This window comes from Lagopus muta, chromosome 5 (genome assembly GCF_023343835.1).
Source record: "Lagopus muta isolate bLagMut1 chromosome 5, bLagMut1 primary, whole genome shotgun sequence".
Taxonomy (NCBI): Eukaryota; Metazoa; Chordata; class Aves; order Galliformes; family Phasianidae; genus Lagopus; species Lagopus muta.
In genome coordinates this window covers 19,281,978-19,297,332 of record NC_064437.1, presented here as the reverse complement: position 1 = coordinate 19,297,332, position 15,355 = coordinate 19,281,978, and the positions used below count along the sequence as shown (strand labels likewise).

The 15,355-nt window shown below is 35.8% G+C and overlaps 1 long non-coding RNA gene across 1 annotated transcript in view; it reads left to right on the top strand.

Annotated features, from left to right (window-relative positions):
• The first annotated feature begins 276 nt into the window (after nt 1–276).
• LOC125694152 (uncharacterized) overlaps nt 277–15,355 on the top strand; it is a 132,514-nt gene continuing 117,435 nt past the window's right edge. Inside the window, exon 1 of the long non-coding RNA XR_007377431.1 lies at nt 277–540. This is a non-coding gene — a long non-coding RNA (uncharacterized LOC125694152). The remainder of the gene's footprint in view (nt 541–15,355) is intronic.

The window sequence follows — 15,355 nt, the reverse complement described above, 5'->3', positions numbered from 1 at the left end:
GCTTTGCCTTCACTAATAGGCAGTTAATACTCAGTTTGAGTTGTATCTCAGCTGATTTTAGTTTTATTTCAAATGTGTGGACATCATGCTGGTTCTGTAAATTAATTCGTGGCTAAAGCAGAGAGGGAGTGGGGTTGGCTCACCTTTGTGCTCTCCTGCCTCCCCAGGTGCAATTAATCCCACTGCTTAATTGCTTGCAGCTGGGGGCAGTGTCGATCCTTCTGTACAAGGGTTATTGTCTGAGCAGGGGAGTGGTTTGATCAATGTGTGGTGCTACTCGCTGTGAGTTTTCTGCCTCCTTTCTTCAGTAATTTTTTACATCTATATGTATACATATTTTCTTTTGTTTATAAGAGAGTTGGTTTACGTGCTAGTGAATGATAGTTCTCTATCTCATTACTGGAAAGCTGGAGAGAGAAGGGCACAGATCTCCTCACTAGTGTTGCTGGCTTCCAGCTGGCCTTAGATGTTTTTTGTGTTTGTCTACAAGAGCAACAAGACTTTTTAGCTGCCTGTGCACTATGATAGAACGTTACAATGGTAAGTTTATGGATTAAACTCCTAAATTCTTATTTCCTGTAGAAAGTGATTTTCAGTATTTTAATAGCTCTTCAAACTTTACTGAAGTTTTTTGTACTTTTTTTTGTTTGTTTGTTTTTAATGTTTTTCGTAAATGTGAAAGTAGTTTTCCTACAGGATCTTCATAGGTTGGCCATGATTTCTTGGGTCTTATAAGATACTGTTAGATGCTAGGCTGCAGCTTTGGAGCTTGTGGTCCTGGCCCATGTGTAGTCTGTAGTTCAGCTACATGCTGTGTCTCTGGCTTGAGCAGGAAGGAGGAGGTTGGGGCTGTTGTGCTTGTTGTTCTTCCTAGTGTTTTTCATATGCCTGTTCTTGGAGGCGAATGGCCTGGTTATCTTCTGTGCGCATTATAATGCACAGCTGCTCTGGGCTCTTAATCCTCATTCTTCCTGCAAATTTTATCATCTTCTAATGGGTCACTGGTAGCCACTTGCAAGACCTGAATCCCACAAGGCTGGCTTAGCTGCAGGATCCCTTTTGTAGTAATTTACTCAGCTGTATGCATTTTGCTTTTTTAATTATTAGAATTTGATAATTGGTAAAGCATTGTAGGGTGCTGCAATATTTTTATAACTTATAATTTATTTTTCTCTGAAGTGGTGGTCATGTTTTTTAAGTTACTTCTAGCTAGAATGATATAACGCTGTGCTGTAGTGAAATGATTTATCACAGTTACATGTGTGTGTATTTTATACTTCTGGCCTTTGTCATGTATGCTGTGTGTCATGAAATACTACAGGAGGGTGTTTAATACACAACTGCATAGTGGGTGATGTTATCATAGTAATTTCCTTTGTAAAGTATATGAATCGCTGCTTTGAGGCTGCAGTTGTACAAGTGCACGTGCTCTTGATATCCTATTTTTAAGGGTTCCAGGTGAGATCGTGCCTGCACATGCTCAAGTTTGTTGAAAGATGACATAATCTTTTTTTTTTTTTTTTTTTAATAAATAAAGTTGTATTTTTGTATTGTTTGAAAACAAGTTCTGGAAAATAGAGACTTTTGAAGATAGAGCTGACTGTGTAGTGTTTTAGATCTAAATAATGCATATGTCTTCTGGTGTTTATTCTTAGGTATGGTCAGTTTGTCCTGGCTCTTGAATGTAAGAATGCGCTGATGTTTGGTGCTTGTAGTATTCGATGCAAATTTTTTGCCTTTGGCCTTGGCTTGTTGAACCCTACGTGTCAAAGTGGTGGTACACAAGAAAGTTACTAATCAGGATACACCTCACTGCTTTGATTCTTATACTATTCTTAATATTAAGTGAAATTTGATTGATCTGCTAGGAAAAAAAAAAAAACAACAACTGTTGATGAGAGCACAAAATTGCTTCATAAATAATGATTATATCAAAACTAACACAATTTCTTGTTGGTATAAATTATCCATATTTCTAGTGTTAACTTTTTGAAGAGATCAAATTCTCCGACCAAATCAACAGGATACATTTCAGCCTCTTGTCCCTGAAATGACCTTATTTTTTATGCTATCTTTTTGTTTCAAATTATTATCTGTTGCTCTTATTTGAGTTCCTTCCTTCCTTCCTTCCTTCCTTCCTTCCTTCCTTCCTTCCTTTCTTTCTTTCTTTCTTTCTTTCTTGTGTTGGGTTTTTTCCAGATGAAACTCCTTTCTTATTTATTGTGACCTTTTCTGTTTCAGTTTGCTTGTTTTCCAATTTCCATTCTTCTCATGTGGAAATGTCTGTTCTCCACTGTTGCCTTATTCCGCTATCACTGATTACAGAATTTCTTCCGCTTGTCAATATATACCGTACCTATTATATCCTTCTGACCGAGTGTGACTATCACAAATCTTTTTTCTAATGGTGATGACTCTGATTGTATTCATATTGCTTGATTTACTGTTATTACCTGTTACTCAGAGATCAAATTCTACTTGAAATCTGGCTTCTTCCCTTTGAACTGAGGAATTGAATGTATTTTAGGGAATTTATATCTTCTTATGGTGTACACTACAAAAATTATCATCCTTAACCTGCAATCACTGTGTTGAAGCTTTTTCAGTTTTTTCTTTTCTTTTCTTTTCTTTTTTTTTTTTTTTTTTTTTTTTTTTTTTTTTTTTTGAGTTTTCTGAAGTTAGTTTTTATTGAGTTTATTTCTTCACACTAGTTTAGAAAGAATCAGTGCGGGATTGCATTGTGTCTATCATGTGAAACACAAATTCAAAATGCTGTACTAATTTAATTTTGTTATGGCAGATAATCGCTCCACAAGATCATTGTAACCTAAGGGAATTATCATTCTTTATACTATTTTCAATATTATCAACATAAGGATTGTAAGATTTGTTCTAGATCTTGTATGTTGTATGTGGTAGGATTTCTCATTTCTTTGTGTATTTTATATATCTTGTATTTTTTATGTATCTCTGTATTTTAAAATGTGTGGTGTAACTGATGTACAGAAAATAATGTATTGGGCTTTAAAAGGGAAGAAGGGAATGTCGTTGATAATTTCTGTGAGGTCACGTTCTCTACTCTCTTACAGAGGGTACTATTAGAAAGATTATCCTAAAATACCACCATAAAAAAGAACTGGAATTACTTTACTCTTGAAACAAGTCTTTATTAAGAGAAAATAAACAACAAAGAAAATCTTTCTGCGTTGGTAGCAGTAATACTTTTCTTACATGACTAACCTTCATCAGTGTCCCATGCATCCCAAATGTGACAGTTTTTTGGATTAGCATGTAATAATTTATATTGCAGAAAAAAATTGGTGGCTCAGATCACCATCTGTAAGAAAAAGTGAGGTCAAGTCATGGTCAGAAATGTATGTTTAGTCAGCATTTATATTTAGAGTCATTGCCATGAGTATGTTTTCTAAGTATATTCAAAATTTTTATGTTATTACTTTCTTACCCCTTAACATTAAACTTACTGTAAGTACAGACTGTACTCGTATACTGGGTGAAAACATATGCCTTACTCTTTAACTGCGATGTGCAAGAAGATGATTGGCAAAACACTTATCTTGCAAAATGTAATTGCTGAGGCCTAGATTAGGAATAGAGATGTTTTTCAGTGTCAGTTTTTATTGGTTTTTTAAATGCTGTAGCAGTGGTTATTCTCCTCTCAGTCGCTATTGAATGAGAATTAGTGATAAATAACACAAAGTAAAATGTTTATTTGGAACCAAGCCAAATATATATGTATTCATATTCATCTTGAATCTTCTGCTTTATGATGTTAACTGTTCTCGTCTTCTGAGCAGAGTAAATACTTGTCAATAGTGAATCTTGTGCTGTGCTATTACAGGGAAATTCTGATGGATGGGCTCTTCTCCACCACCCCAGAGCAATTCCTTCAGCTTTCAAATCTGTAGCCACAAAAGAGAAATACTGCATCTTATACTGTGAAATCTTAATGTGTTTATAAAAGTATAAGGTTTTAACTTTTATCATTCAATGTCCTTGTAATATTCTCTTATCATATTTTTTCACAACTTGTGCTGGAAAATTAAATTCTACTGTAAAAATTCAAAGGCTGTTGCTGAAAGAGATGATGGTGCTGTTATTTGTGGGTTAGGTGACAACTCGTGTAGTGTGTACAGCAACATTGCTAACCTAATGCTACTCTGTAGAGATAATCCTTACAAGCTGCATTATTAGAGTCAAGCTGTCTGTAGTAATGCTTTTACGAAGAAAACTTTAGTCACATGCAGTGAAGAAATAACATACCCAGTAACTTTAATGATGTATTTATCTTAACAGTTGAGACGGTAATAAATAATCTGACCATTGCTGACACAATTCTGAATCATTTGGTAATATATTGTCGTTGTCCTGTGCATATTATGCTGTTTTAGGTTCTTACACTGTGGAGTACATAAAAAAGAGCCTTTGTATCTAGGTTTCTAAGTGTTCTTGCATCGTTTGCTCATTCTGGTTATTAGGTTTTTTTTCTTTCCTAGTACATGTTCATCAGAATTGAGACACAGTATAGGACAACCATACAGTGACATTAAGCAGTGTGCCCCAAACGTGCTATATTATGACTTTTTTTCAGTGTCAGAGAATCTTTACGTTAGGTCAAAGATTGTGTTACTCCTTCTCAGTTAATGGTTAGCTAGTCAATTTTTGACAGCTTAAACGATTAGCTACACCAGAGTTCAATAGTACAAAAGTATTATAGATCATATTGCCCTGTCTTAATCAGCTGAACCACACTGGATGATTTAAGGTTGTGATAACACTTTACCCATGCTTGGGATCTAAAGGAAGTGGAATTTGAGAACTGAGCTACATAACTGTGATGGGGCAGATTATTCTACATTTTATTCAAGGGTATTAAGAATGTATAAGTAGGTTGGTCACTATGTCACACTGTTGAAGAAAAAATGAAAAGTATTCATCAAAGCCTGACAATTCTGTCAATATGTCAGAATATCACCACTGACTGCAATGAAATTCCTATTAATTTGCACTGACGTGAATAAAAGGGAGTTTGAACTACAGTTTTTGGTTAGTTAACTGGACAGTTATTTAAATTCAGTTTCTGCCCTGCTGAAATCATTGTTACTGCACAAAAATAAGCATTGCTATTCTTTCATTTCTGCAAGCCTTTAATTGCTAGTTGCTTAATGTTGCTGTTTTGTGTTAATCTACAGTAGGCTCCAGTTAACTTCATAGCTACCAAGGTAAAAAATGCTGCCTGCAAAAATAACTTCACAGAGTTTGTGAATGAGCATACTATCACTTCATACAAATTGATTTAAATCTATTAATTTTTGTGGAACTACATCAATTTGCTTCAGTTGACAACTTGGCCTATTTTTTTTTTTATTTATGTGATGGTAAACAGTCAGAATCAGTGCTGCCATATCATGTTGCAAGGAATGTCACATGAGGAACTTGCATGTAATATTCCTTGAAGTACATAAGATTATCACTTGTGTTCTGTTCTGAAAGAGCTGTGCTCCAAAGAGCTCTCTAAGCTTTTTAATCACAGTATATGGACAAATCTCATAGCGTTGGTATTACCTGATATTTATGTATTGAAGTTACTTAGAACATATGAAAATAAATAAAGAGGTTTCTTGTTTAAGAACAACATCATTTCTCAGAATCCTTTGTTTCATCACTTTTAATACAGTTTCTGTTACAGTGTTTATCTTTTACAGCTGTCTCCTACTGATAGCTTGCTGCAGATATATGTAGATTATCTAAACTTTTCTTTTTCCAGCTAGTACTTTCTCATTGCTTTTTATGTCCTCTGCAAAATCTGACTTGGATTCAAATTCTAGTAATTACTAGAGTCAAGAAAGTCATAAGCTTACTGTCAGTTTTACATTTGTGTTTGCTGAGGCTCACTCTCAAAATGAAAGAAAAAAAAAAACACAACCCTTTTTGATAATCATTTGCTGAGAAGTAGAAATAGATGCCCTGTTCAGAAATGAATTAGCATTCAAATCTGGCCTGGCTTTACAGAACATGAAGATTTTTCAGGCAAGTGGAATAACTTAAGTAAATACAACTTCTTTGAACGGGTAAAGGGTAGTTATTTGATATACTAAATTTCATACAGGGATATGTATATAAAATATTATTTTGAATTATAATGTATTAAAGGAGAATCGTTACTCATAGAAATTAGCAGCATTCTTACATTTAAGTCTGCCTTAGCTGTGTGCAGAGTCCGATTTTCTTGATTTGAGTTTACTTCAGTATGGACTGGAGGTGGAGTAATAAATGTGAACTCATATTTTGGGATAGATGGGAACTGGGAGGAATCATGACCTTTTGAGGCCAAATAACTTACATTGTAAGGAAATATTATTTCTTTAGTTATGATTTGCTCTCATTCCTCCTATGGATTCAGTTTGTGAAGACCCTGCAAATTCAGGCCTCATAAACTTATTGCAGTCTTTTGTGTAGACTTCTGGGTAACGTTCAGTTATATTTCCTTATTGTTGCAGTGTGGGTTGATGTTGTTTTTCTGTTCTGTAATATATTCAAAAAAACTTTTTGACTGCCAGTGAAATGGGGGTAACCCAATCAGCAATGAGTATTTGTAGTTAATTGGATTATTTATTTCTTCTAGTTGAACAGACGTAACCATTAAAGCTTCTGAGCCTAACATGTCTGCAATAAAAGGTCTAATGGTAGTAATATTTTCAAAATGGAGTCTATATAGTTATGAAGGAGCTGAGGAGTAAGACTGCAGATGATTGTTTTATGTACTAATGGAATCTCTTTCTTATTTTTTTTTTTTTATTTTTTAGAAGGATTAGGTATAATGCAGGCAAATGCAGAGTATGCTAGCATGTACATTAGAAACTCATTTACTCAGCCACTGTCATTTTAACAGCAGGGATCTTTATTCCCTGAGGAGACTCTAAAGCATTTCAGACTCACTGAGTGAGAACTAAATAGTACCCAGCTGGTAAGAACAAACACCTGTCAGATAATCCAGCTAATAGCTGGTTTAGTTATCAGTGCTTTTCTCTACCTGTCCCCTCTTTCCCCTACCTTTCTGAATGTAGGACGCATATCCAACAACACCTTGTTCTAAAGCTTCTGTAATCCTGTAATAGCATATGATGGAAATTTCTTATGTGTTGATTTTTTTTTCCCTTTGCTCTCAGGAAGACAGTGAAAGTTTGTAAGATATCTTGCTTAGACTTTCATATACAGATTTATTTCAGATATTATTTCTAATATTCGGAGTAGCATAATTCTAAAAGTCAGATGTAACATAATTGCTTCAGGAATAAATGTCATCATTTTTCTCAGGAAGAACACAACTGCGCAAACTGATATATATTTTTTTTCTGGTGAGCCTATTTCATAAATATGGCTTCTCTATTTGAGTGTCCCATTCACCATATCACTAAGCTTAAAGATATGAGGGCTGACAAACGTGAAATTCACTGAGCCTGTGTCACTAACGCATACTTTTGAATATTTACACATAAGTTTATAACTTTTTTTTTTTGCTCAACAACAATAAAACCTTGCCAAAGGTCTGCTTCCATATTTCCACTTGTTTGAATGGAAGGTGGCTATATCTCAAAACTACTAGATAACTAGTGATGTTTCTTATTAGTTAAAATTTATTTAGAATTTAAGAACAATTAACTATGCAGCTATAAAATTTATTTTATTGCAGGATGATATGCTCTAAATCAGTTTTCTCCCTCCTGAAATGTAATTGTGTATTTTATGAAGTTAATAAATGAAATATAAATGAGAATGAGCATGCTTCTATAGCTAATTTACTTTATTTACAAGAATGCCATACAATTGGAAGGAGGGTTTGTTGTTTTTTTTTTTTTTTTAATTTATTCTGTATTTTACTTATCCCGTTTTGTTACTTGGTGCTCTTGGAAATTTTAAATTAATAACAGTCTGTGTTGCTGTGGAAGGTAACACTAACACTAAATTCCACGTAACTTTCTGTAATACCTATATTTTTAATTAACTGGTGTTATAACATGACATGGTTCTGTATTGTAAAAGGTGATGAGACGCAATGCTTTCCAAACAATATTAATTTTGAAATCTTGAGTAGGCTTCTCTGCTTTTCTTCCTTCTCCCTCAGGGGTGACAAGTCTGTCTGAATGTGCCATGGCATAGCATAGAGAAGACAATCTTTAGGTAGCAACCCTAGATTACAGGCTAGTTTTAGATATGTTTAAGATAATATTGTCTTCCTTGTGCCTCATTATTTCTGCTAACTTTTTTAAAGCCTATGCTATATAGTGATTTTTAATTTACGAGCTGGTACCTAAGTCTTACATGCCAGTCTCAGGCCTATACTTATTGCAATCTTTTGTGTAGATTTCTGGGTAATGTTCAGTTGTAGTTCCTCAGTGTTGTAGCGTGGGTTGATTTTGTTTTTCTGTTCTGCAAAATATTCAAAAAGACTTTCTGACTGCCAGTGAGATGGAGGTAACCCAATTCGTAATGAGTATTTGTGGTTAATTGGATTATTTATTTCTTCCACTTGTTGAACAGTTTTCCTGCTTTTGCCATTATAATAATTGTAATTGTTATATCTGCTATCTGCCCAATCCTGAAGGTAAATTAGGACTACTAAATTGATTTTTAAGCTTGCTTTTGGAATTTGGGGTGAATTTGTGCACTTGTCTGTGCCCAGGTCATTGGCCAAACATCTTTTGATCAGCTTTTGTTGTTGTTTTTCATGGTGTTCTTGTTATTTATTTAAAATTGGCTCTTATGTATGCCTTCTAGATATGCAGGCAGCCCTAATTCTGCTATTTACTAAGTTCTGAATTAGAGCTTCCAAGCATCCTGCTGTCCCAGAATTGTTCTGTGAAAAACAGACATTTTCATTCTCAATGTACTTTCTGTACTGCTGTATGTGCATGCAGCAGGGTGCTGTCAGCTATGTCAGCTTGGTTTTCAGTGTTGCTATAAAGCACTTAATGCTCAGCTGATTTCTCAATTAGGTGAATATTTTTAACATGGTAACTTCAAATAGGGGGTTTGCGGCTACAAACCATTCAGTGCAGGATTACTCATGAAAAATGGCTTCAGTATTTTCATCTATATCATCAAAGTTACGTTATCGAAGCTGAAAATCTGTCAAGATTCAGTATGAATCAAATCAACATAGTTAATGCTGAGGCTAGGCTATGTCTCTACTCTGTTGTGCTAACGTATTGTATCTAGTTCTTGAATTTTTATCTGATTTGCAGCGCAAGGTGGCCTTGAGTACACTATAGGTAAATCAACAGTTGGAAGGGAAGCAGTAACTCCCTGTCATTCTGTGGAAATACTTTCTGGGAAATGAGAAAGTGACATCAGTAGGTTTCAAGAGACATGATCAAACCATATTGTTCTGCTGGCAGAAAGGAGATGGCAGTAAGGAAAGATCAAACAGTGGGTGTAAGTTAAAAGGTATCACATGACATTTGTCAGAGTGGAAGACATATGTTATAGACTCACAGAAGCAAAGACGAGAGGAAAAAAATGGGAATCCATTGTCTGTATATATAGTATGCTAGCAGCCAGTGATGATAAACACCGAAATGCTTCATGAGCCTTCTGTACAATTTTTCTGTTGTAGATTTTACTAATTCCCTATCAGAAGCATGCCTCTTTCCTTCCTGGCCACTTTCAGCTCTTCTGACCTTACAAGGGTTTTGCTGCCTGGCCTCTTCATAACTGGATTCTATGGGCTAATCGTGATCTTGGCTAATGCTTGTTGATTATGCCTCATTTCTTCAGAGATATGTAGGTATCTAACCTGCAGCTGGATTCTGCTCTGTATCTTTTCCTTCAAATACAAGTCAATAAGAGGTTTTATACAGCTGTGTCTTTTTCCATTACCTCCTTTTATATTTAAATCCTCCACAGTGACTTTTTCTGTAACAGTAAGACCGGAAAAAAAATAAGCACAGCTCGGTGGCAAGCTGAAATTTGGTAGGTAATCTCCTGGAAAAATGGCTTATTAGTGCTTTTGGGATGAAATGCTGCCTTTACTGTGACAGAGCTGTAAACCTAGCTTCATAAGCTGAAACCAGCTGAGTTTATAGGATCTGGAAATTTTATTTCATTACTCATGGTGACAGAGGAAATCATGGTGAGCTGCATACCATTGCTAATAAAAGGACCTGAAAACCACAACCTGTCAGAAATGAGGCTGATAGGGCAACTGACTTTCGTCTTCAGGATAATGGGAAGTCTAACTTGTCAGTCTGGGGAAAATCAGTCAAATATACCTATGATTGTCTGCAGACACTGCAATGCTCTGGAGTTAGAGTATCTTGGTCTGCTCTTCATAGAGAAGCATGGGATGGCTTATTTGTTTTTGTAGGACATGTGCTTTGCTCTGGCTCCAGTCTTAGTCATGCTATAATAAGCATATATATGATAGAAGTGTACCAGGTCTACGAGTTTTAGTGTCAGTGAGTTTGAGTGATGTGTCTTTGACAATCCCACTCACAGTGTGAACTTATCACAAACAGCTAGCATGGCACAAGTTACCTTCTACTCTAGCCAACTAGATATATGTGTGAACATTCATTACACGTTGACTTGTGTGCTGCAACTTCTTACTCATGCAAACGTACTTGTATGGCACTTGTTATGCCAGTATGCAAGCTCACATTTCAGAGATCAGTTTATATTAGGTATGTGTGTATCTGAAACTCTCCTGAATGATGCAAACTGAAGATAGCTCCAGTATAAACATGTAAAAATTTATATAAAGATAAGTAGTGAATCTTAGGCTATAGGAGAAGAGTTGGAAGATGCAACTTCAATTAAACTTGATATTTGACTGGTTGGCAATGCTCTAGCTAAATTTCAGTACAAAATAAGACTGGTGCTTTAGTTATAGACCACAGCTTGTCTTGAATTGCGACTGTGCTTTTGAAATAATCACCTTTGAAGTGCAGCATTCCCTATGGTGCTCAAGAAACAGACCAAGAAAAGGATTGCAAAGAGTTGCACAGATCTGAGGTACCTAACACATCTGCATAAAAACAGAGGGAAAGCTCTGGCGGTTGCTGTGTATCAGGGAACAGCTTGCTTCCTGAATGCTGTGCTGGAGGGTGTCTTATACAAAATGGCAATTGGTGTTAAACTTTACATAGATTATGGTCATGAGAAATAGAAATATTATTCTTATTATTTTAAGAAATAATTCCTGCTGATAATTACTTTGCACGTAAGTACAAAGCATTTAAAATAATGGTGGTGGTGCCCAGTCAGTTACAGGATGATATGTTGTCATGCCTTCTTTGAATTTTGGCATGTAGTTTCTCACTGTTCTCTTGCTTTGTTTTCTGGATAAGCTGGATTTTCGTGTTTCAGCTCAGAGGTTTGAGGTGCTTTACAATTAGTAGAAGAATGAAGATGCAAAAATTAACTCAGTGAGTCCTTTCCCATTAGGAATAGCAGTTTATTGGTTTAGTTACAAATGATTTTTCAAGGAGATAAATCTACAGTGCTCATTTTGCAGTGGGGTAGAAACCCATGCAGATGGCTCTAATTTCACCCTGCATTACTACTAACTGCAGGGTAACTTTGAAAGCTTCAACTTCTCCTTGTGTTTTCTGTAATCTCGCATCAGTCTATTTCCAGCTGCTCTAAGTAATGCTTTGTTTTATCCAGATATGAATCAGGCTCATTCATTGCCCCTATTCTCTATTCTTTCTTGACCTGCTGCAATTTTAGCCAGCAGCAGAATTATTGCCTACATGCTGATAGCTCCATTGTCATTTTTGTCAGTGACATTTTATAGTTTTAACTAATTTTAACCCTTATCTTTTGTACTAAACTTCATTTGGAAGCCTTGGTGTCTTTCCAGAAGCCCTTATGAGATCTCTGTGAAGCATTTATCTTACAGGTTACAAAACCCAAACTAAGGTCTAGAATTTTGGGGTCTGCTTCTACATTGGTATGCGTGCAGATGCACGCAAATTCACCACTGCATTTTTGTAACTGTTATAACTGTTGTAAATGTTAAGTGTACAGAGAGAGAGCAGGATGCTTCAGTTTCCATACTGTATGCATCTTTCAGATTCAGAAATAGTAGTTAAATGCCCTCATACCGCTGGTGACTTGAGCATGCATAATATGTTTTTGAGAAAGTTAGTTTAGCTGTTAGCAGATGTCTTGGATGTACAGAGTCTGGCTTAAAAGAGCAAAATATTGTAACTGGTTCCACCGTTACAGAACATAAGTCTTTGTACAGACTCCCTCTCCCTTGCAGTGTACTTTGAAGAGCTGAAAGTAATCAGGTCTACTTTCACAATTAGATTTCCTGCAGGCCTTTCTAATTTAGGGACATTTTCCTTTCAAACTATTGAGAAATTAGACTCTTGATACCAGAGCACTTTCTTCATATGCAGTAGTAGGGATTGCAACATAAACAGCTGTTTTTCACCTTGGTAATGGAAAGCTGCTTGGCACTGCTGTCAATGGTTTCTAAAAGAATCAAAGACAAAAGCTGAGAGAAATAGACACTTAGTAGATAAGACTGAAGACATACTTGGTCTGCTAGATATTTAGGATTTGGGGGATGATTATTTTTCCTGTTACAAGTAGATGTCCATTCATAGGAATCTTGCAGTACAAGACACTGGGATCTGTGTGAGTTGGGAGTGTTTTCCAACTTTGTGCGCATAGCCTCCTTGATTGTGGTTTCAGCTGGGCAAATACCAGTCTGGGAAAGAGCCTACCAGGTTGCTACATTGTGATCCTGGGAGTGGCCACATGATGACTGCCTACCAGCCCAGCATCAGCTAAGGCTTGTGTGCATCCAACACACTGTGGCTGGGATCCAGAGGGGAAGGAAGCAGAGCCGAGTAGAAAAGTGTGTAAAGAGCCCCCTCCCCTCATGTAATACAGACTGAGCAGAAGGAGGTTAGTTTTCCCCACTTCTGCCTTAAGCAAATGGGAATGGTCAGCTGTAGAGCCTGGGGCATGCTGGGAGGCAAGTACTAGGATATCTTTGCATTGAGGCTTTTCTTAGTAATTAAATTGTAGGGACTAGCAACAAATATTTAACTCTATTTTGAGTTCCATTTTTGTCCATAATAAGTTTATTTACTTCAGAAACTCATATTTAATTGAAGAATGCAGAAATAATAGGAAAAAAAAAAACAACACACAGCTGAATTCTGCCAAAATTTAATTGAACTGTCTTAACTACGGCTACGGACTGCCTTGGTTAACTTACTGCACATCTCTACTTTTTTGACATCACAACCAGTGATTTAACTGAATTATTTCTTTTCAGTAATCACCCAATTATTTTCTAGTTCATAATAGAGATGGTTTTTAATTGTTTCTTTTTTCTTCCATGAGACAAGCTTGATACAGCTTACTAGATTTCACTTAAGAGAAGGGCAGCAGCTCTGTGCTGTCTTGTGAAATATGCTTGAAGAATGCAAATCTTTTCATCACTCATTAAAATTTTATGATTACATATATTTGAAAATATTTTTATTTCTTGTATAAACATGGAAGCATAGATTCACAGAGGAGTGTTAGCATTTCTGTTGAACTAAAACTTTTTTAACTCCAAACCCAGAGTGAGTTTTGGAGGATTTAAAGATTTGGATTATCTGAATACAAAAGGATGAAAGACAGGGCAACAAATACGAAGGATAATCATAAAGAACTGCCATTTTAGCTTTTTAATCCAAGTCTGTTTTTTAAGTACCTTATACATACTGCTGTGAAACAGATACTGCTGTTGTGTAATAATAGGCGTATTTAAAGAAAGACTTGCACACTATTCTTTTGCTCTCTATTCAAACGTATAAAGGTATCTACATTTTAAAAAATATTGTTATAAGAATTTTGAGTGAGCTGCTGAGAAAGAAATATTACAAAATGTGTTCAAGTCTTGAAAAGTGGTGTCACACTGTATAGGCAAATACTTTAAACCAAGGCTGGATTATACTGCAGAAGAAGAGCTTTCCTCTAATTTTGAGTAGGCAGTCTGAACGGACACGCAACCATTATGGTGTCCCAGTTAGGTTTTGTTTGTGTGTGCATATGCAAAATAGCTCTACAGAGCTTGTAACAATGAAATGTTTTTTGCTTTTATTTTTTGGCAAATATTTGTTACTGAGTGTGCTGGCCTTGTGATTTGCTCTTGGTGGAGTATATCCCTTGCATTCAAGGAATGTTGGCCTACCGTTTTTGTGCGAAACGTACTCCTAGTGGGTACTAGACTTCAAAGAAATATTAAACTGCAAAAATATTTTGGAAGCTAATTTGTCTGTGTATGCTGAAGTCTGATAAAGGAGATTTGTTTTATGTTCATAGGTAAGTGCAGCCCATACTCATATTTCTATATATCTCACAGTGGATAGAAGCAAAGTGAGAGCATTATTCAAGCAATACTGTGTTGTATCTTCTCCTTGTGAGAGCTTCAACACCCATTAAGAGAAGTAATTTGTTGCTTGTACCATTTCTGGTACAAGTACAGCAGAACAATTAAACCATTAAAAAAAACTGCTGAGGATTTGCATTGGTGATTGTCAGTGCTTACTCTGTTGCCAGGAAAGTGTAAATTGGGGGGTGAAATTTATTAGTGAGAATTGTCCACAGACTGAAAGAATGTCCCAATTCCATTTCTATGGATAATCACTGTGTAACAATGCTCTGCAGTTACTTCTTCACTTCTGGCCTCTCAAATCCTTTGTATGAAACAGGCCTTGCCTGCTGTTTTATGTTAGATATCTTTCTTTGCACTTATAAGTACAGATATCATTTGAGGTATCTGGTATCATGCAGAGACATGTGACAAAACTACCAAGTGTCATATAAGTCTTGTGATTTCTTTTAACTTCAAAATACAGCTTTAATTACAGATTATCTTTTGTGTTATATTTATTTTCATTGTATCAATGATTATGAATCTTATTTTTGTGGGTAAAAGCAGCACAATGCATGTCGTGTACTCCTATTCCCTATGCTATCTTAGTGTATTCAATCTAAGTTATACATTTAAAAACAAACAACTGGAAAACTGTAGAAGAGCTGATACCTATGACATTAAAACATTGTGTGGTAATGGTGTAATGCTGTAACATTGCACTGAGGTCTGTGAGTGAGGAGGGCACAACTTCTTACGGCAAAATATGGAAAAACAATCCAGAGTGAGGCTTTCTGCAGTACAAACTTGTTCAATTAATGCCTGAGTAAGTTACACAAATCAGTTTGTGAAGCCAAGAATATCTGTGTTGGGCTTGTTATCAGAAAACAAATAAGTGCGTTTTGATTAACTGCGTGCACATCAATATATATTCTGTTGATTAGAAAAGGT